Source organism: Pogoniulus pusillus, chromosome 18 (assembly GCF_015220805.1).
Source record: "Pogoniulus pusillus isolate bPogPus1 chromosome 18, bPogPus1.pri, whole genome shotgun sequence".
Classification (NCBI taxonomy): Eukaryota; Metazoa; Chordata; class Aves; order Piciformes; family Lybiidae; genus Pogoniulus; species Pogoniulus pusillus.
This window is the reverse complement of record NC_087281.1, coordinates 18,659,432-18,681,420: the sequence shown is the minus strand read 5'-3', so window position 1 is coordinate 18,681,420 and position 21,989 is coordinate 18,659,432. Positions and strand designations below refer to the sequence as shown.

Genomic DNA, 21,989 nt, shown 5'->3' with positions numbered 1-21,989 from the left:
TCCTAGCATTTGTGACTAAGCTTTTCAGATGCCAGATTTTCTCTTGAGTTGTATCTTATGTGGCAATTCTGTTCTATTATCAGCTTGAATCTTGTATTTGTACCTTTGAGGAATAAGACACAACCATCTTGAATTCAAGAAATTCTGAGCCTCTCTGAGAAGAGGAAAAGACAAATCTTCATTTCTTCTTTTCTTACATTTGCTGTATGTAAATATTACCTCAATATATACATTATTTTCATTGCATACTGCACAGTATTTTGAATTCAGATTGCTGTCTACAACTACCTGAAGGGAGGCTGTAGCCAGGTGGGGGTTGGTCTCTTCTCCCAGGCAACCAGCAACAGAACAATGGGGGACAGTCTCAAGTTGTGCTGGGGGAGGTCTAGGTTGGATGTTAGGAGGAAGTTCTTCACAGAGAGAGTGATTGCCATTGGAATGGGCTGCTCAGGGAGGTGGTGGAGTCACTGTCCCTGGAGGTGTTGAAGAAAAGACTGGATGAGGCACTCGGTGCCGTGGTCTAGTTGACTGGATAGGGCTGGGTGCTAGGTTGGAGTGAATGATCTTGGAGGTCTCTTCTAACCTGGTTGATTGTATGATTCTATGATAGTATACTCTGTGCTCTGTCACCTTCATTACTTCATTCAGTAGCAGCTCAATATTATTTCCCTGTAACCTTTAGCTGTCATGTTCATAATAAGTTTAAAATACTAAGACAGGATACCTTCATTTCAGTTAAATGCTTGTGTTATCTCCCCAGACATCAACTGCCAGCCACTATTAGTGAGATAAATTTAGGTTTAATTAAAATATCTAATTCAATTGTGCCATGGGATATTATCAAACCTTTCCCTTCTGTGCTGTACTTATGTTAATTTCTATCATATGTATTATGTCCTCAATGTATACCTGACAGGATTCTTGTTACTGAAAATCTGCCCTGCTATCAGAAGGAAACATCCATCATTTCATTATTTGACTTGGATGATTCTTCACTGCCTGGGGTGGAGGTGGGATCCGTTTGCTTTGGGTAACTCAGACATCTCCCACAGCCTGTTTCTCTGTCATAGCAAGGAAGAAAATGCTTGTTAAATTCAAAGGAGGCATGGTCTCTGTCATGGACAGTGATGAGATACCTCAAGAGCACTAGTAATGGAAAGCCTGAAGTGCACAGAGTGAAGGAGCTGGAGCTTTCATGAGGTGTAAAAGGGACTTAGCAGGCTAAGAACCATCTTCTACTCTTCTTTGTAGTTGCTGTGATATGAGGTCCATAAACAATGGCAGAATATGTTTTGGGGTGAGTTTTTTGTCTCCTTTGGGACATGCTGCAACTAATTAGTCCTTTAATCTTAGAGAAGTTTGAATTATTTTTCCTCTGAAACACCAGAGACTCAAAACACCTCACACTAAAGCAAGAAGAGAAAAGTACGTTATATAAAGCCACAATATCTATATCTGGGTTATAGACCAGGTCTTGAAAGGAAGATCACAAGGAGATTAGGAAGAAGCAAGGAAATGTTAGCTGAGAGAAAAATACCTCCAAGAATTTGAAACTTTTTAATGCAACTTTTTCTTCCTTCCCAATTCCATGAACTTGTGCTGTTTGAGTAGGGACAGATGTCACACAAAGTGCACCACTTGTAAGAATCTCACTCAACATTTTCATGAAAGAAGTTAATCAGGGACCCAGTCAATTACTCACAGTTCGTGGAAGCAGCTATATTGGCTGCCTTCCTGGTTCCACACATACTGCCTTTATTAGTCGTTATACGGCAAGTGAATCATGCATGACAGAGCTGGTCTGGCTCTAATATTTTGTGATTATCTGGTCCTGTTTATTAACATTCTCTAGAGATCCAAATGTCCCCATAGCCCCTCACAACAGTGAAGGAAGAGAACTCATCCCAAGATCATCCAGTCCAACCTATCACCCAGCCCTAGACAATCAACTAGACCATGGCACTAAGTGCCTCATCCAGGCTTTTCTTCAACACCTCCAGGGACAGCGACTCCATCACCTCCCTGGGCAGCCCTTTCCAATGCCAGTCACTCTCTCTGGCAACAACTTCCTTCTAACATCCAGCCTAGACCTCTCCCGGCACAACTTGAGACTGTGTCCCCTTGTTCTGTTGCTGGTTGTCTGGGAGAAGAGACCAACCCCCACCTGGCTACAGCCTCCCTTCAGGTAGTCATAGACAGCAATGAGGTCACCCCTGAGCCTCCTCTTCTCCAGGCTACACAGCCCCAGCTCCCTCAGCCTCTCCTCATAGAGTTTGTGTTCCAGGCCTCTCACCAGCTTTGTTGCTCTTCTCTGGACAAGTCCCAGCACCTCAACATCTCTCTTGAATTGAGGAGCCCAGATCTGGACACAGCACTCAAGGTGTGGCCTGACCAGTGTTGAGTACAGGGGAAGAATAACCTCAACATAAGATTAAAGTAGGGAAAGATGCTAGCACTTCCTTTTCCTTCTGAGGACTACATAGAGTAATTTCTGTTTGAAATCAGAATCAGGCAAAACTGAGATAGTTTCATTCATATCTGCTCTGAAATATAAAGATGGCATGGCATTTTTAACAGAAGTAATTCCATCCATGTTAATGAAGTTCAATATTGGGGGATGGTTGAAGTGCTCACTCATGTACCAGGATGGGATGTTGCCCTGTCTCAGGTAAAGATATATTTTAGAGCTGCTTTTCATAGCAGAGGTAAAGTGCTGAAAAAAGCAGGATATTGCTGCTGAGAGTGCTTTTCTGGCTTGAATCCACAATGTCAGAAAGAAAAGTGCACTATGTCCAAAGGCATTTAGGTGCCTAATTGTCTATGAAAACAGCATGAGCTGTTGAAGATATTGACAAGTGTGATTAATCTTAAGAGGACGTGACATTCTCTTGCATTCTCGCAGCTTCTCCTAAACCACGACCCAATATTGCTGCTATGACCTATTCCACAGGCGGCTGAATTATCATGCAGATAAGCTGGGTGCCAAACACTCTGCCTCAGCAGTGGGATGTGGCATTTTATAATTCCCATTCAGCAAGGTGGCTTTAAAAAGGAGTTACTAAGGAGCCACAAGTGGAATACTTGCACAAAATTACTGTAGTTGGGATGGGCCCAGCCGCTGACACCAAGGAAATTCAAGACCAGAAGTCAGCCAGCAAAGTCAACCAGTCCAAGGTGCCAGAAGGAAAATATGCTCAGGAAAACAGAAAAATCAAGGCTACCCCAAAGGAAAGAGCAAAGCAAGAGAATGGTCAGGAAATCAAAGATCTTAAACTGAAAGTCTTGGATAATGATAAGTTAGAACTAAAATGAGATAAGGCAGGTTAGTCAAGAGTCAGGAACCATGCAGAACCAAAGGGATTGCAAGGCAATGAAAGTAGTTTGCGGGTTGGCCCCCGGTGCCTGAATCAGAAACATATGCAACCCTCAGATGTTAAGGCTTCTCAGGACACTGATCTCCCAGGAGCCTTGGCTGCTTAGTCAAAGCCTGAGAGAGGAGGATAGGTGCCTAACCCAATGCAAATGTTTGTTCATTCAGGACAGGGCTCTGGGCAACCTGATCTAGTTGAGAATGTCACTGCTGACTGTGGGGTAGGGTTGGACTAGATGGCTTTTGGAGGTCCCTTCCTGCCCAGACCATTCTATGATTCTATGACCTCAGTTCAGAAGCAGGGGAAATTTGTGTAACGGAATCACTAGGTCTCTCAGGTTTCTTCTTTTCAATCTTACGAAACTTTGTGGATCATGTTTTGGGACAGGAATGAGCTTGGGTGTGTGATGGGCTGTTCCATATCTCAGGCCTCCTTTGGCTGTGCTACATCTTTCATGCTTTCTAGGCGCTCCTGCCAGATGTGTTCACAGATCAAGACAAGCTCTGTGTTCAGGGCTGCAAAGCAGAAGAGAGTTTCTATTACTGCAGTGACAAAGATATGGTCCTTGCTGTGGAGGAGACAGGGACAAATTGTGTTTTTTCTCAGTGTGAGACAAAAGACATGGATTACAGTCGTTCCTGAAGTCACAAAACCTGTAGATTACAAGTAGATATCCACTTCAACAGCTTGCTGAATTACAGGCTCTGTAATTGCCAGGGGACATAAAAAAGTTAGTCTGTTAGTTTAAATACAGCATACAAGAGAAGTTAGTCACACACTGGAGGAAGGATGCAGTAATAGCAACATGAATGTGCTTTATACTGATCTTGCTAGATAACTGCTATCTGTACCATGTAACTTCTTTAGTTTTAAAAATCAAAACAAAACCTGGACATCTAACTAAAGTATCTGTAATAGCATAAAATTCTGCTTGCAGACCAGAGCAAACAATAAGTGTGCTATTTATTTTCAATGTCAGATCAATACCCTTTTCAGTTCTCATTAACCAAACAGGAAAAAAAAAAAAGGTCAAAAAAGAAAAATACTTTTTAGTCCAAAATATTAATTAGGTTTACTACTAGGTATGTAGCAGAAATACTTGTGAAAAAATAAGAACTAATCAAAAAGTAACATGCCTGCTTTAAAAATAAGGCATGTGATGAGAAAATAAAAATTATTTATGAAGTCAAACGACTTTTAAATCTTTAAATTCCCCACATACCTTCTAGGATTATAGTAACCTGTGGAAGGTCATTATAGTTATAAGGGAAAAGATTAAATAAGCACTTAAGCAGACATAAATAAAACAGACAGGTTAAAAGCTATTAAATTGAACAAGACTAGAGGGGAAACCTAATCAGTGTTGGAAAGGAATCTAAACTAACACAGAAAGAAACAAACATAATGTTGAGAATGGCTGATGGGTAGTAGCAGCTCTAGAAGTATGAAATCTTATGAAGTCCCAAGTCATCTCTGCTGCAGAAAGCTCTAGGATTATATGGAGGAGCACAAAGGATTAGTGATAGGAAAACTGTAGCAAGTTCAGAACTTTTCCCCCAAATAACACAAAGCTGGAGATAAAATTTATGTAGAGGTAATAAGATGATAAATTTGCAATCCAGGAGCTAGAAGGAGGCCAAAGGGAACAGCCTGCTGTTGCATTTGCTTCAACAACTGCTCAGCTGGAGGGCCATACCCCTTCCTCTGACACAGCTGTCCATCTGTCAAGGTAGAAAAATGGGAGGCTGGAAAAAGGGCTTGAAAGTAGAGTGAGATTCAAGAGCAAGCATTTTTTCCTAGGAAAAAGCCAGAGTGAAGGAAGGCACCAACTTCTGACTTAGGAAACAAGGGAAAGACAGTCAGCCAGTCATTTGGATTGAGAGTGTGTGGAAAGAAAGAAACGTATCTGCTGCGAAGATGTCGGGGAGATGATGGAGATGCAGTGGCTGCCGTGCTTGTTGGGCTATGGCTAGAAATGTAGCTCGATCTCTAAACTGGTAGTTGCATTTCTGCCAGGAAAAAAAACAAATAGGCAGTATGTGAAGGAAAAAAAACAAACCCTTAACAAAAAAGAAACAAGATATATTTAGGTATGCTTGTGTTCCAGAGTTGGAGTTCCACTCACTTCACTAAGGGATGGTTTTGCTAATGAAGTTTTTAAAATGAGGGATGGATTGTACTCCAAGTATGCATATTTCTAAACATGTCTGGCTTCATATATTTCTCAATATTTTTCTGACTTTTGCCTGAACAAAACAAAACAAACAAAAAAAGCAAACAAACCAGATTTTATTAGCTCGTTCTGCATGCCCTGAAGAGACAATGTGTGCCTTCTAGAGAATGAAAAGTAGTGTACAGTTTTGTGGGGAAAAGATAAATATAGAAAAAATGTTATGGAGGTTATCAGTTAAAGAAAAACTAAAACAACAAGCTGCTGATATCTGTGCAACTTCATTCTCTGTTTTAAATCCTATGGTCTACAAATTTGGATAAACGATGACTTTTAATGGCACCTGATGTACCAACAGGCAAACACACCACTTAATTCAGCACCATCAGTAACACACAGGTTATTGCACTAAGAGTGCATCTGTTATAACTTACCAACTTCTTCTCCCTAGTTTCAAGAAGCAATTTTGCCAACATGTTTGCTGGAAATATTACAGTATCTTCCTGCACTGAGAAAACCCAAAGGGCCTATTTGTTTCAAATGTGTCTTGGTCCTAATTTAAATTTCCCAGAGACTCAAATATAGTTGATAGAACCAATAACAATTTATAGGATGCCTTTTCCTCCTTCCCCTTCTTTCCCAAAGAAAAGGAATTAGATGTAGAGAGAGGGAAGGTAAGCAGACGCAAATAAATGATCTCAACTGCGATTGGGAAGTTAAAAGAAGAAAAGTTTAACAATTAATAGAAGGCATATGAGGTAGGGAAGTTACAAAGATACAGGGAAGGGAAAACAAGGTACAAAATATGAAACTACAACTAGATTGTTGGCAATGGTTTGTTTGCCTCGTGGGTGATGGCCACGCGGTAGAACAAATAGCGGCAGGAAATAGGATGGTGGCTGCTGGTAAGCAGGACGGCAGAGAGCAATAGGAAGTCCCCCACTTTCTGGATCATAGACAGGAAGTGGGCGTGGGCTAACCACACCTGGTAGTGTTCAGACCCTCCCCTGGGGAGGTGTCAAGACCACCTGGGGTCAGGGTCAAGCCCAGTCTCCTGGGAGGGTTAACCCTTTACAAACTGTATTCTTGTTTAAACAGAGGGTCATACTGAAACCAAAGGATTGCCTTTTTGCCCAGGAGACAGGTCTAAGATTTGACTCCATTACAGCACATCCGCAGGAGGGAGAATTCTTTTCCACAGATCACGTAAGTCATCCTGGGTGAAAAAGAATACCAACATCAAAGGTGCCCCAAAGAACGACAATCACATGTGCTGTGACTGAGCAACCCTAGATTCAGGAAAAGGAGGCTTGGCATCCTGATTTTATTTTCTGTGTGTGCCATGATTTGACTTGTAGTTAAGCAAGATGGGGCTAGGAACCCAAACAGTCTAAGAAAAGCAAACTAAACTCAGGCAAAGAATGCTTTGTCCTACTTCACGTATAGCCCCTAGGTGATCAGGTGCTGCATGCTTTTAATTTTACCAGCTGAGGATATTTTTAAACTGTTCTGAGAACAAACGTGTCTGGATATTGAGCATGACACAAGATGTCATGGATGCTTAAAGTTGCAGATCCAAAGGAGGAAGATGCGGACAGGAGTGCGTGTTGTCAGATTCAGGGCGAGATTCTCCGGTACAAACAAAAGGCATGAGACTGGACGCCGTACTAAGGGAGGGAAGGTGGCGGGGAGCAAAATAAAGGGGGCTCGATTTGCCCACCAGGTTGCGAGGCCGGAGGCTGGCCGGGACGAGTTGATCCGCAGGCGAACGGAGCGTGTGGGGCGGCGGAGGGGAGGCGGGCGGCGGGAGGGCAGGCCGGTGTGAGCTGTTCGGCCACCGGAGCCAATCGAAAGCTGGGGCTTGATCCTCTCCTCGGGCAGTGGCTGCGCGGAGCCAGTGCCGAGCTCCCCTCCGCCGCCGGGAGCCGGCAAAGCTCTCTTCGCGCATTGCTCTCCCGCGCTGAGCGCCTATGGGCATCTGCAGCCAGCAAGGGCTTCGCACCACGGCCATCAGCAGCGGCAGCAGCAGCAGCAGCGGGCGACGACCGCCACCCCACTTCACCACCCCTTGGGATCTACAGCTGTCCGGACAGAGCGCGCTACAGACCCTTCCCCGCCTCCGTGCAGGTATGGGGCGGGGAGGGGGATCGGGGGGCGCCGAGCGTCCTGATTCGGCAAGGCTTCTTTGCGGCCGACTTACTCCCTTCCTCCTCTTCCCCTGCCTTCGTACACTGATCGTCTCTTGGCGAGGCAGCTGTGCGGCGCGCCGGGCGGGCGGGCGGGCGGGCGGGCGGCGGGCAGGGCCCGCGGGCGCGGTGACAGCACGGGATCGCCCCGTAGAACCTCTGCCCGCCGCCACTTCGCCACGGCGCCGCTGACAGCCCCGTCGCACCACACCCGTCCTGGTGCCCATCCTGCCCGTCCCCACGCGGGGATGCCGCCAGCGGCGGTTGTGGACGCCTCGGCGGGGAATAGCGCGTCCGCGCCCGCGCTGCTCGCCCGTGGAGCGTTCCCAGGGGCACGTAACTCAAAGGAGAGCCGGCTCCCCTCCCGCAGCGCCCGAGCCGCGGTGCTTTGCGCTGAGCAGCCTCGGAAGCTACCTGAATGGCCGAATCCCTGTGGGTTTGAGGCACAGTGCGTCGTGCCTCTGCGCTCCCTCCGCAGCACAGAAGTTAAAACCAAAATCATCTCGTGCTTGGAACCTGTGCCCCTTTGTAACCTTTTTTCTTTGCTTTGGGTTAACAATGATGGTTTGCGATTATGAAACCCCACGAGGGATCGGTTCCAGGAGCAAATAGCATTACTTTAATTGGTGGATTGGAAACGCATATATATATGCTTATAGATACATTGTGAGTTGTTTGTTGAGAGTTCTTTTTTCCGTTGCAAATGAGGATTATAATACATGCCCACATCAGCCTCGCAAGGAGCTCCTGCTTAACTTTCTGCTAAAGCTAAGGAAATATTTGCACTTCTATAGGTCTTGCAGAATTAGAGTCACAGGTCTTATAAAAAATTGCAGTGGCATTTGGCTAAACAACTCTTATTTTTAGCACACTGTTGTGAAAGTGGTTATATAACTTTCTGCAGATTCTTGAGGATGAAACTAGCAGCTACCCCCCTTTTTTTCTTTTTTTCCTTTTGGTCCCTAAAGGAGGAGAAATAAACTGAGTAGAGTCAGGAGAACTTGTCTGGTAAATAACTGTGACGGATTCTGTAACGAAGAAGCCCAGATTAAGAATACTACAGTCCTGAGAATCACAGAGCAGCAGGTGCAGGACCAGGCAGTGGCTCTGCAGAGCTCCAATTAGCAAGCTGGTTATCAGGCCACTTCAAAACTATTTCTTGCTAAACTAAGGAAACGTCAACGTTACATTAGAGTCTTTTCACTACTGTCAATGCAATACAGATACTGTATTCCCTTAGGGAATCACTTTGCTGCTTGAACTCAAACAAGTACGTACAGCCTGAAATACTTGCTTAGAATGCCTGATGTATTTTAATGCAGATGCTTTGCTTGCACAACCTGGCGTTTAGTTCTCAGGCTGGCCTTTAGTCATTTATTTGGAAAAGCTGAAGAATAATACCCTAAGGTTTTAAAGAAGTACCCTGAGAAAATGAGTGAGGAAGAGCAATATATTTATTACTGAAGAGCCAGGGCATGAGGGTTGTGTCTCAGTATTCACTTTGAGCAAAGGACCTCTTTTTCACTTTTGCTGTATGGTTGTCGCAAGCTGCCATTATCTAAAGCATGCAGTGAAGTCCTAAATTCTGAACATTTGTACAAAGTGCATCTGAAGAGAGTGGGCCACTTTGCTTAGTCTCTGTTGTAAAATACATGGGAAACTTAGCAGTGAGAATTTTGCCTTCTTGCCTGTCTTGCAGCCCGGTGTTTGTGCAGAGCTCTTCTGCACAGGGGGGAGGTACTAACAGTAGCAGCAAGGTTTGCTCAGCTTTCCATTGCAGCATGGCAAGTGAAAGATGTGTCATTGAAAAGCGTCAGTAAGACCTCTAAAAGAGTGCCACACAAACAAACACTATTAACCCCAGATTTTGAACTAGTTGATTTAGTTTCATCTTTCAAGTAGATTGTGCTGTCATGAAACAAGACTTTCAATGTGAAATAGAATAATGGTATGGAGAAGTTGAAGAATTAAACTCTGGAGAGTTTTGCTTCTTTCTGTAGTATCGGGTGGGGGGGTCAAGTCTAAAATCTGAATTGTCTACTGTACTATATCAGTGCTTGGTTTCAGTCACCATTTCTCAATGCTTATGAAAGTGTAAATCAGGTATCTCCAGATCACCTTTTTTTGTAGTAAATAGTTTAGTCCTGCTGTGGTTTCAATTGATAAATATGGTGTGGTAGATTCCAACTGCTCAGTTTCGTAGTTGTATACACAACTACTAAATTCACATTAAAATGATTTTAACTCCAGCATCAGAAATTCCAAATTTCCCAACATTTATCAAGTAAAATCTTCTAATTAAAAATTGTAATTTACCAGTTTCTGATGTTCCAGTTAAAATTATTTCAATTCAAGTCACTGACAAGTTCAAGTTGCTGTGCAGATTTACTGACATCCAGTGTCTCTTCAAAAGCAGCATGAAAAAGGTCTTCCACTTCACTCTCACAGATGCTCATGGGTGTGGTTGTGCATTTATGTTACTGTTGTGGTTTGTGTCAGGAGTGTATGCTTGACGCCAGTCTTCCAGTTGTTCCCACTTACTGCCCATGTCTATATACCTCATGGCGGGACAGCTGGATTCTTTTAAGATGAAGATGTGCTTGAGTCATTGCTGGAAATTCAGTCCATGGGACCAGACTAGAGCTGGCCTGATGTAAAATCCTATAAAATACATACGGTGTCTCCTATATGTCTGCTCCTGTTGGGCTGTGTTAGCTGCCCATGTAGATCTGGTCCATTTGCAGCAAACTAGAGCTGATGCACCCACTATGCAGTTTGAAGCCAATAGTAGCCATCTTCTGCAGGAGTGTGGGCTATCCTTGCTTCTGGTACCATGCAGTTTGAAGCCAATACTGACCGTCTTTTGCAGGAGTGTGGGCTATCCTTGCTTCTTGCACCATGCAGTTTGAAGCCAATACTACCCATCTTTCGCAGGAGTGTGGGCTATCCTTGCTTCTTGCACCATGCAGTTTGAAGCCAGTACTGACCATCTTTTCCAGGAGTGTGGGCTGTCCTTGCTTCTGGCACCATGCAGTTTGAAGCCAATAGTAGCCATCTTTTCCAGGAGTGTGGGCTATCCTTGCTTCTTGCACCACTGCCTGTGTGTGCATTACCAAGAAACTTGCAGCTCATAAGGAGAGCACAACCCTGCTGTGGTTGCCCTACTTGTAGATGTCCACACTGAGATCTCTTCAGTTCTAAATGAAGATGGCTAATTATTTTGATGATACTGTGGCATGTGACAGTGAACTACTTTTTGAGTGGGAGCACTGGATTATGAAGCCTTGTGCTTGTCTACTGAATGCAAATAGAGCAGTTGCATTTACAAAAGGACAACTGGTGCCTCTTTGTGGTTGTTTGCCTGTCACTGACTGTAGTCCTTTTGCGTATAGAGGTTCACAAGGCTGTGTTTACATTCCTCACTGCATTTGGGAGAGGGCAGGTGTGCTAACTTCAGACTCAAGAACTGTCATTTAGTAATGCTGTGCTGTGTTTCCTGGGTGTGGCATTGATGCTGACTGCATTTCCCACAAGGCACCAGAAGTATTACTTTTGAGAAAGTGTTTCTTATGGTGGCAGTTCCTGGGTCCCAGCATGGGATGGGAAACACAATCTGGCCCTGGAGTCCAGTTGCCCCAGGCAGGTGGGAATGTGTGATACCTATGGAGATGTTTACAAACATCCACTGAAAGCTTCTGGTTAAAATCTTAATCCACTTTTTTTTTTTTTTTTTTTTTTTTTTTTTTTTTTTACTGTAAAGCAGTTCTCTGTTTGGTGATTTGGCTGAATTTCTGCAGTTTCATGGTTTTCTTTAATTTACTTGTTCTGGGGAAATTTCTTCTAAATAGAAAAAAAACATTCTGGTAATTATAAATTATTATCCCTTGTATGAAAGCATTTCTAACTAGAAACTATATTATTGGAGCAATGAGGGATGTGATCCTTCATACTTGGTAACAGCAGACGGTCGTCATTGCTGCAGAAATTTGGCTTCTTACTGACTCTTCAGTTTACACATGTTTCCAGAGGATGGATTATGATGGAAAACATGGAGCTGCATGTGTATAGCAGAGATCCTCCTTGTTCTGGGTCATTCTGTGTGCTCCAAGACTGCTTTAATAGCACATAAAATGTGCTGCTTGGAACAGCAGGAGCTGAAAAAGAAGGGAGCTTTTCCTTCTCAGATGACTATTTCTGTTGCTAGAGGTTGACTACTCCAAACCTTATTCCAATGCATAGCTCCTCTGTGTAAGGGAGTGTAGATTTTAACATGAGTTCATAGAATCATAAAATCAACCAAGTTGGAAGAGACCTCCAAGCTCATCCAATCCAAACTAGCACCCAGCCCTATCCAGTCAATTAGACCATCGCACTAAGTGCCTTATCCAGTGTTTACTTGAAGACCTCCAGGGATGGCAGCTCCACCACCTCCCTGGGCAGCCCATTCCAATGGCAAATCACTCTCTCTGGGAAGAACTTCCTCCTAACTTCCAGCCTATACCTCCCCTGGCACAATTTGAGTCTGTGTCTCCTTGTTCTCTTGCTGGTTGCATAGATTATGGATATATCACTTGAAAGCATAGTGTATCTTGTTCTCAGTGTATGAAACCATTAGCATTGTTAAAGAATCATTTTGAAGCCTATTCCAGGAAGGGAAACAGGCCATAAGAATCTATCTTGGTCCACAACATTAAAACAAAGGACAATCTATTTTTCAATATCCAATGTGATACAATCGTGGCAACTTCAGTTGCAACCTGCATGCATTTGTCAAAAAGTCACCTTACAGCATCTACTTTTCACATTCATTTTTTTTCCTTTGGGCATAACTATACTGTATATGAGATTCTGCTTAGTTTGCTTGTTTGTTTTCTTCTGTGGTTATCTACTTAATATCTGTTAGAGTTATAGCAGCATATTTTAGATTAGTCATAAAGCTAAGGAGGATTTAATAAGGTCAGTTTTTCATAGAGGCTACACTGCCATATAGAATTAGTTATCCTCTGTAGAGAAATATCTGTGCTGCTATCTTTAATACAATCTTCTTTATAGAAAGGAAAAGCTAAACTTGCCTCTCATTCCAGAGTTTTAAAGTCATAATTATTTAGGAAGTATTTTAAGAAACCATAATTTGTAGTGAAACTAAGAGGAAGTTAAGACTGTGATACACTGAAATACAAAGAAGTCTCATGCCAAATTTGTGTTAAGGAAGTGGGGAAGTATGCTGGGAACAGAAAATATATTATTTACCCTCCAAATTTCATTTTGGAACCATTTTTTATTGAGTGTGATGGGTAATGCCACAAATACACCAGACTCTGGATTTAGCACCAATAAGTCTTTAAAAAATTCCTGATTCATAAAAATTCTTTTAAAACTTGAGGGTGCCATTTGTACAGCTCAGAACATGCTGTTGACCTTGTCTTGTACAAACACTTGCTTGAGTCAGAAAACCCTATTGAGCTGGTGCTACAAGTGAACCAGCTGCCCTCTTCTGTACAGTTCTGTTGTGGTTTCCTGCCATGTCTAGTCTGTCGTGCTTACTCTGCTTAAGTGCTATTATGGTAATGCTAATTAGCCTGATATTCTACCATAGTGCCAACAACAACAGTGACAAAAGACCAAAACCAAACAAAAATATCAAACAAAAAAGAGAACAAAACCAAAACAAACACAGGAAAAAAAACCCCAAGCCCCCAAGAAACCAGCATTGTAAAAGTTCCGCATGACCATTTCTGGCATAAAACTGCAAATTTCGGACGTAATCTCATTTCCAGTGAGGCCAAAACACTAGTTTGACTTACAGTTAAATGAGATACTGACCATAAATCTGGCTAGTCTCCACAGAGATAACATCTGGAAAGTTGTCATAAAAAATATGTGGGAGAGTTTGGGATAAGGGTGTAAATAGTGGGTCAGAGCTTCTATCCAAAATGAAAACATCCCAACTCTCAGATGTCAAGGCATCCTTGCTCCAGGCATGCTTTTTGTTATGATCCATCTATCAGTTTCTGTTCTGTCAACATAATTTGGAGCTTGGTGTCCTTTGCAAGGAACAAGATGAGGCTGACAGGCAAAGAAGACAGAGGATATGTGAACATGTTGCATGATTTAGTGGATACATGCAGTAAAGTCTCCTACTAAAAAGAGAGATGGCTATCATATCTATTGCCGTTTAATTTGTTCTCTGGCTGAGGTTGTAGCCAGGTGGGGGTTGGTCTCTTCTCCCAGGCAACCAGCAACAGAACAAGGGGACACAGTCTCAAGTTGTGTCGGAGGAAGTATAGGCTGGATGTTAGGAGGAAGTTGTTGGCAGAGAGAGTGATTGCATTGGAATGGGCTGCCCAGGGAGGTGGTGGAGGCACCGTCCCTGGAGGTGTTCAAGAAAAGCCTGGATGAGGCACTTAGTGCCACGGTCTGGTTGATTAGATAGGGCTGGGTGCTAGGTTGGACTGGATGAGCTTGGAGATCTCTTCCAACCTGATTGATTCTGTGATTACCATGCAGAGTGGCTTTATACTAAGCGTATTTGTTGATTTGGGTCTATGTTCTTCATTAATGAAGCCCATGGAAATGTTGTCTGATGCTTCAGTGAGAAAAGCTTTTGACAGGATATTCCTAAGGGTGAACACTTGTAAATGGAAACAAATTATGCACACTTCGGTGCTGTGCAGGCAGGGAAAGATCAGCCTCTCTAGTATTTCCATCCCTTACTGAACCTGAGCCTTAAGTAAAGTCGTAGCCTAGAACCTGTGATTCCTTAAGGGTATCTGAGGCTGAAGATTCATGGCTGGACTCAATGATCTTAAAGGTTCTTTTCCAACCAAAATGATTCTGTGAAACAATTCTATGATTTAAATGTCCCATAAACTAATGGTTAGAAAAATGTATGGTTTTGTTAAAGAGTCACAAAAGTGATATGAAAATAGCACCATTGTATGCTATTTCTGTTAAGTGTGGTAGCTTTTTTTTTTTATTGGAGTCTTGAAGCAAGCAAGAGAAGTTCACACAGTTGGAAACCGAGCCAGTTCTGTCATCTAAAACTGTCTTACTTTCAGGTTTCCAAAGTCCCTTCAGTCACTTACATGAGGTTATTCACCAGCCCAATCTGTGTTTGTTTGGTTTAGCTGTAAGACAAATCCCACCTTTGTCTACCATGAATTCCTCCAAAAAGAAGAGAAGCTTTAAATTGTACCACAATAAATCCCTTCTTTTTTTCTTTCTATTTTCCAAGTCGTCTGCACTTGATGTTCTTTCTCCCAGAAGGAACACTAAAAAAAACTCCTTCACAATCCACAGTCTACTGTTTTCTGGATTCTAGATCCAAATTGCCAGTTGCTGTATCCTTCAACTCAGGTAGACTGCTTCCAACTAGAGAAGTATTTTTATGTTTTAGTAGCTGACTTCAGAAGTATGAGACATGCAAACGCTGTTCTCAGTACCTATCAGAAATTGCCAACCTGCTCTTTATAAAAATAGTAATCTTTTTTCCTATTTTTTCCCCCTTCAGTATAAAATCAAATACATTATAAACTTAAATTTCTTTGGAAAGAAGTTTCTTGTGTTTTTCCAAGTTGAGGCTTGTTCTTTTCTGGACATCTCTAAGGTTTCTTTAAAAGGATATGATATTACAGGAAGAATGTTACTTTTGTTTGCCAGAAAGCTGTGCTATGTTTACTATAATAAGAATAAAGGAAATCTGAAAGTCAGTGCCAGCACAGTGGGAAACTGATAAACACACGTTGTACTTGCAGGAGCACTCTGCCCAGTAGTATTAGGAAATTTATCACTATTTATTTAGCAGTTCAGACTTTATCCAACAAACAGACTTGTCCATTTAAAACTATGCCAGACACTGAAAGACTTAACAATATGAATGTGATTTATGGAATCTGAACTATTATCCTTGAATAGCCATCTCATGTGTCTTAGGATTGGGACTTTCATATCACAGACTCTCAAAACAAGGACTTGGTAGCTTATGGATCCCGTTGCTTTCCTAAGTCTGTGGTTTGATTCCTGGCATTTCTGGTTAGGTCAACTATTACAGCCACAATCACAAACAGTGATTTTCAGAATCTGAGCAAGCTAGACAAGGGTGTAGCTCCTTGGAAGAATTATTCTCCAAGAGTCAAATGCAGCAGTGTCTCTGGATCCATATCTGGCAGGGTCTATTGTTGAGAAGCAATGGCCCTCCAGTCTTGTATTTACTGATGTTTGTTTGTTTGTGCCTTGGCCAATATTTCAACTAGAGAGTGAATCCTGGAGAAAGAAAAAGCCACTTTCCATTCCTAAGTACATGTTAAGAGGTCATTTTTATATGAGCACAAATGCTGCTTACAGAGCAGTAAAACAAGAATAGGTTAATTCTGCTGTGAAATGCGTACAGGAAATTCCTACTGAAATATGAATGGTAGAGGGGAATGAATAATCACAATGCAATGTATAAGGTACTATTCTAAGTACTTCCATCACCTCAGAAAATGACAAATATCTTGCAAAAGTGTGTAGCCACTCACTGTGTACTTCTAAGCACCAGAAAATGCCAGTGGACTGTTCTCACCATGTGTTGGCAGTTAGTAGGAACTGCAGGATAAAGTCACTATTGGTTGTGGAAACTCCCGGTGTAAGCTATACATGCTGTGTACTGTAATACTGTTATTTGATACATAAGGAGTTAGGGAAATTAGTTAATTTCTAAACTGCCCTCAGCTTTGACATTTCTCTTTGCTGGACATGACCTTTGTCAGCCATCTGTGTTCTCTCTACTGTAGTCATGGCCATAGTGCAGTCCAGTGTGTTAAGGAGTCTTTGAGACTGCCAGCAACCACAGGAATTTTTATGTTGATTTTAGATGGTCTGTCCAAAAAGTGCAACTTCAAATGCATAGGTGAGAAGTCTGTAACAAGGGTTTCCTGTCTCAGGGGAGATTCTTCTGTATCTAACTCCACTAGCAGTCCAGACTTCAGGTCATGGAGGGAGGGGGTGAGTTCTGCAGATCTCTCTTGGGTAGCTTCACATGCAGCTTGAAGAAATATCCGTCTTGCTTTATAGAACCATAGAATCAACCAGGTTGGAAGAGACCTCCAAAATCATCCAGTCCAACCTAGCACCCAGCCCTAGCCACTCAACTAGACCATGGCACTAAGTGCCTCATTCAGGCTTTTCTTGAACACCTCCAGGGACAGCGACTCCACCACCTCCCTGGGCAGCCCATTCCAATGCCAGTCACTCTCTCTGGCAACAACTTCCTCCTAACATCCAGCCTAGACTTCCCCCAGCACATCATTAATTGAAACAGAATATTGACTATCTGAACTCTTCAGATTAGCTGCTTGGGCAGCTTCACATGCAGCTTGAAGAAATATCTATCTTGCTTTATCATTAATTGAAACAGAATATTGACTACCTGAACTCTTCTGATTAGCTTCATTCACATAGAGAGGTTATGAATCAGAGCACGTGCAGTTTGCTCCATTATATGCAACTTGTAACTCAAGGCTGTGGCAAGGTGCCAGTTTATCTCTCTCCTTGGATGCCAGCCTTTTCACTCATAAATTATATAACCAGATAGCAGACAAATGTGATTGACTTAAGCTGTTACTTGTTCTGAATGTGTAAAATGCCAGTGCTGTGCTCGGTTGGTTTTTTTTTAACCCACACTGAAATTTAGATGTATTTGTTGAGAATATTGAAATACATCTGTCACAGTATTTTACCGTAGGTTTAGATTTGTCTTTACTATTTACAGGAGAATGCAAAGTTAGGTTTTTTTAATTGTCAGATTAGAATAAGTATGATTAGATTTATTGCAATTAAAGCAAGGTTTACTTTCTCAGTAAAAGTGAACTATAATTTAAGACACTTTTGTTATCAAGTGTTCCAAATTAGATTTCCCTCCACCCTGAGATAGTTTTTTTTCCTTGAAAACATTTGAAAGCTCATATAGTCTACCATGACTAGGACTTGTACCAGGAATACTGTGGCCAGCAGGACCAGGGAAGTCATTTTGCCCCTATACTCAGTGCTGGTCAGGCCACACCTTGAGTACTGTGTCTAGTTCAGGGCCTCTCAGTTTAAGAAAGATGTTGAGGTACTTGAACGTGTCCAGAGAAGGGCAACAAGTCTGGTGAGGGAGCTGGAGCACAGCCCTGTGAGGAGCGGCTGAGGGAGCTGGAGTTGTTCAACCTAAAGAGGAGGCTCAGGGCAGACCTTACTGCTCTCCACAACTACCTGAAAGGAGGCTGTAGTCAGGCAGGGTTTGGTCTCTTCTCCCAGGCAGCCAGTGACAGAACAAGAGGACACAGTCTCAAGCTGTACCAGGGCAGGCTGAACAGGAGGAAGATATCCTTCACAGAAAGAGTGATTTGCCATTGGAATGGGCTGCCTGGGGAGCTGGTGGAGTCACCATCCCTGGAGGTGTTTAAAAGGAGACTGGATGAGGCACTTAGTGCCATGGCTTAGTTAATTAGAAGGGTGAGGTGATAGGTGGGACTCAATGATCCTAGAGGTCTCTTCCAGCCTGGTTAATTCTGTGATTCTGTGACTGAGGCCATCACCAAGAACAGCCTGACTCCATCCTCTTGGCACTCACCCTTTACATATCTATAAATATTAATGAGGTCACCTCCTGTTCTCCGTGCTAAAGAGCCCCAGCTCCCTCAGTCTCTCTTTGTAAGAGAGATGTTCCACTCCCTTAATCACTTTTGTGGCTCTGTGCTGGACTCTTTCAAGCAGTTCCCTGTACTTTTTAAACTGAGGGGCCCAGAACTGGACACAGTATTTGAGATGTGACCACACCAGCGCAGAGTAGAGGGGGGGGAGAACTTCTCTTGACATACTAACCACACCTCTTCTGATACATCCCAGAATGGCATTGGCCTTCCTGTCCATGAGAGCAAATTGCAGGCTTATGGTCATCCATCCACTAGCATCCCCAGGTCCTTTCCCCCTTCACTACTCTCCAGCAGGTCATTCACCGTCCTATACTGATCCATGGGGTTGTTCTTTCTCAGATGCAAGATTCTACACTTGCCCTTGTTGAATTTCATTAAATTTCTCCCTGCCCAGCTCTCTGGTCTGTGTGTCGCTGAAAGAAATGTCTAAACTTAAGCTGAAAGAGTCATCCTGTCTTTAGCTCTGCCCCTGTCCACTAGGTTGTTTCTTAATTCTGTTATAGGCTTTCTGCCATCTGGTATGTTTAAAATGGTGCACTTGGCATTTATGGAAAACTGGATATTAGGATGGAAGGCTGAATAATAGAAGAAAGTTGTTCACAGAGAGTGATTTGCCCTTGGAATGGGCTGCCCAGGAAGGTGGTGAAGGCACAGTCCCTGAAGATGTTCAAGAAAGGACTGGATGAGGCACTTGGTGCCGTGGTCTAGTTGATTGGATAGGGCTGGATGCTAGGTTGGACTGGATGATCTTGGAGGTCTCTTCCAACCTGGTTGATTCTATGATTCTGTGAACCCTTTGGTCAGTTGATATCAGCTGTGTCTCCTCCCAGCTGCTTCTGCATCCCCAGCCTACTTGCCGGCGGGGTGGTGCAAGAGGTAGAAACGGCCTTGATTCTGTGCAAGCACTGCTCAGCTCATCCCATCCCTGAATTGCCAACCCTGCTTTCAGCACAAATCTAAACCAGCCCCATAGTATTCACTGTGAAGAATCTTAACTCTACCTCAGCCAAAAACAGGATAAAAGGCCAGGAGGATGTGAATTACAATGCACATTTACACACATGGGATTAAATTGATTCCTGCACAGAGGAATGGAACAGTGTATTACTTCAAGACAATGCAAAAATACTTTTATAGTTTAAAAAACCCTGGCACTACTATCCATGCCTTCTATACAGTGGGAATTTCTGCACTTCAGGTATTACTCTGCCAGCAATAGAACAAGGGGACACAGTCTCCAGTTGTGCTGGGGGAAGTCTAGGCTGGATGCTAGGACGAAGTTGTTGCCAGAGAGAGTGATTGGCATTGGAATGGGCTGCCCAGGGAGGTGGTGGAGTCACCATCCCTGGAGGTGTTAAAGAAAAGACTGGGTGAGGCACTTGGTGCCATGGTCTAGTTGACTGGATAGGGCTGGGTGCTAGGTTGGAGTGGATGATCTTGGAGGTCTCTTCCAACATGGTTGATTCTATGATTCTATGACATTTCTAACCTGGGATATTCAAAGCTTTTGTCTGTGATTTACACAGTGTCATCCATAGCGCTTTTGTTTTAAGAAGGGGACAACAACAGCAGCTAATTGCCCTTACCCTTTTCTTTTTTGAAGCACCATGTGTAAGTATGTGCTCTAAATACTGTAAAGTAGGGAAGAGAGGATTAGCTTCTGCTGAACTGATTTATTTCATACGTAGACTATTCTGGAACATTTCAGTTAGACTTTTTACCCTGTATGATTTTGGGGTTACTTGTGAGTTAACATTGTATTTAGATGGTAACTTCCAAAACAGTTGTGTTAATGCTTAGGTTTTATGATAACATTCATATGATTAGATTCTGTAATTATTCCACTATTTTCTTTGGGATTTGCATATATTCTAAAGGTCAGGATTAATTTCAAATTAGAGTTAAACTAGCATGGCTTCTTTGAGATACAGTTAGACTATCAAAGATCTAGCCACTAAAGAGTTGACTTTGGCTCTCCTAAACTTAATTCTTTAAGAGTCACTTTTCAGCTCTAATTGCACAGAGTGGCAAAAATATTTTTCAGATAGTCTAAATATAGAGTCATAGAATCAACCAGGGTGGAAGAGCCTCATCTGGGCTTTTCTTGAACACCTCCAGGGACAGTGACTCCACCACCTCCCTGGGCAGCCCATTCCAATGCCAATCACTCTCTCTGGCAACAACTTCCTCCTAACATCCAGCCTAGACTTCCCCTGGCACAACTTGAGACTGTGTCCCCTTGTTCTGTTGCTGGTTGCCTGGGAGAAGAGACCAACTCCCACCTGGCTACAACCTCCTTTCAGGTAGTTGTATTCTAAAATATCTGGGAAACTTCAGGATGCATTTATTCCAGAAGTTAGGCAAAAGAAAGGGATGTATACTTAACATTTCAGAATATGCAGCTGCTGTTTGTACACTTTAGGAGGACTCATAATTTCTTGTAATTAAATAGAATGTTTTGAATACCGTGAGTGATATTTTCACAGTTTATAGGACAGGTATCACACCATGCTTGAAATATATTTGAGAATTTGGAAAGTATATCCAAGAAGAAAATCCAAACAGAACAATGCTTTGGAAGTATTCATTGCATGTTAGCTCTTAACAGGTAAAATTGCTTATTCACTTCTCTTTGAGGGAGGATTTGCTCTGTTACTATTCAGTCATCTTCCTGCTATATTGGGACGACAGTCTCTCCAAATCGTTTTGTGGCATGCAACTTTTTTCCTGATGCAAAGTTTTAGTTACAGGTCTGCAAAGGAACAGGCAGTAGAGAAGGGAGAAAGACAAAAGCTGGCATGTTTCTGAATCCATGCTTAAGAGCAATTTTTCCATACGGGTGAAGAGGAGAGCTATTTGATTGTAGCTTTTGCTTGCTCCTCTTTATTAGGCTGCTCTCCAGAACACGTTAGGGCTGTGGGGAGAGGATGACTAAATATTTAGCCATTTTGTTTGTTTTATTTTTGCTCGTAGGACTGTGTTTCTTCGCCCTACATTAGAAATAATGAATCAAGAGCCGCCGTGACATTGCCACTCAGCCAGGGTCACTTCATATCAGTTTATCCTTTACTTACAATATGCCTGTTAGCTCAACCTTGCATATATGTGTGACTTGCAACAAAACCTTGACATATGCATAAGTTAATGAAAGGAGCATTTTGCTTCTATTTTAGATATTTCAGTATCATCTCTGAGTAACTTAAGAAGAATCTAAAGGTATCAGGCCCCCCTGGCACTGCTTAGATATGTGGATAGTAAAAGTAGCCTTTGCCTTCTTTCCTTCCACCTATTTTCACTATGCAGAAGACTAGCCTATTATGAAGGTCAAATGAATTCTACAAATAACAATGTCTAGAGTGCTAGTTTGGGAACATGGAGCCACAAACTTCTTGTTTCATGTTGGGCAATGCTCCCTAAACCTGTATCTTGGAGTTATTAGACTTTCTTCTGCTTAGGTTTACAAAGACTAAGAATTTTGCAGGATCCTCCTTTAGTGTGTGAAGCTGTGAATATAAATTAAGCTGACAGAGTCTGGGCTTGAAAAGCCTTGCAGAGAAGCAGGAGACTAACAGCTAGAGTAAACTGT

General features: G+C 42.7%; 1 protein-coding gene across 2 annotated transcripts in view; it reads left to right on the top strand.

Moving 5' to 3' along the window:
- The window catches only part of GREM2 (gremlin 2, DAN family BMP antagonist), a 73,093-nt gene that overhangs the window by 23,370 nt on the left and 27,734 nt on the right, over positions 1 to 21,989 (top strand). Inside the window, exon 1 of one of the 2 annotated variants that reach the window (XM_064158628.1) lies at positions 7,367 to 7,668. The exons of the other annotated variant lie outside the window; for it this stretch is intronic. The gene's annotated coding sequence lies outside the window, so the exon portion shown is untranslated. Of the gene's footprint in view, positions 1 to 7,366; positions 7,669 to 21,989 lie in introns of those variants that run through there. 2 annotated transcript variants of the gene reach the window in all.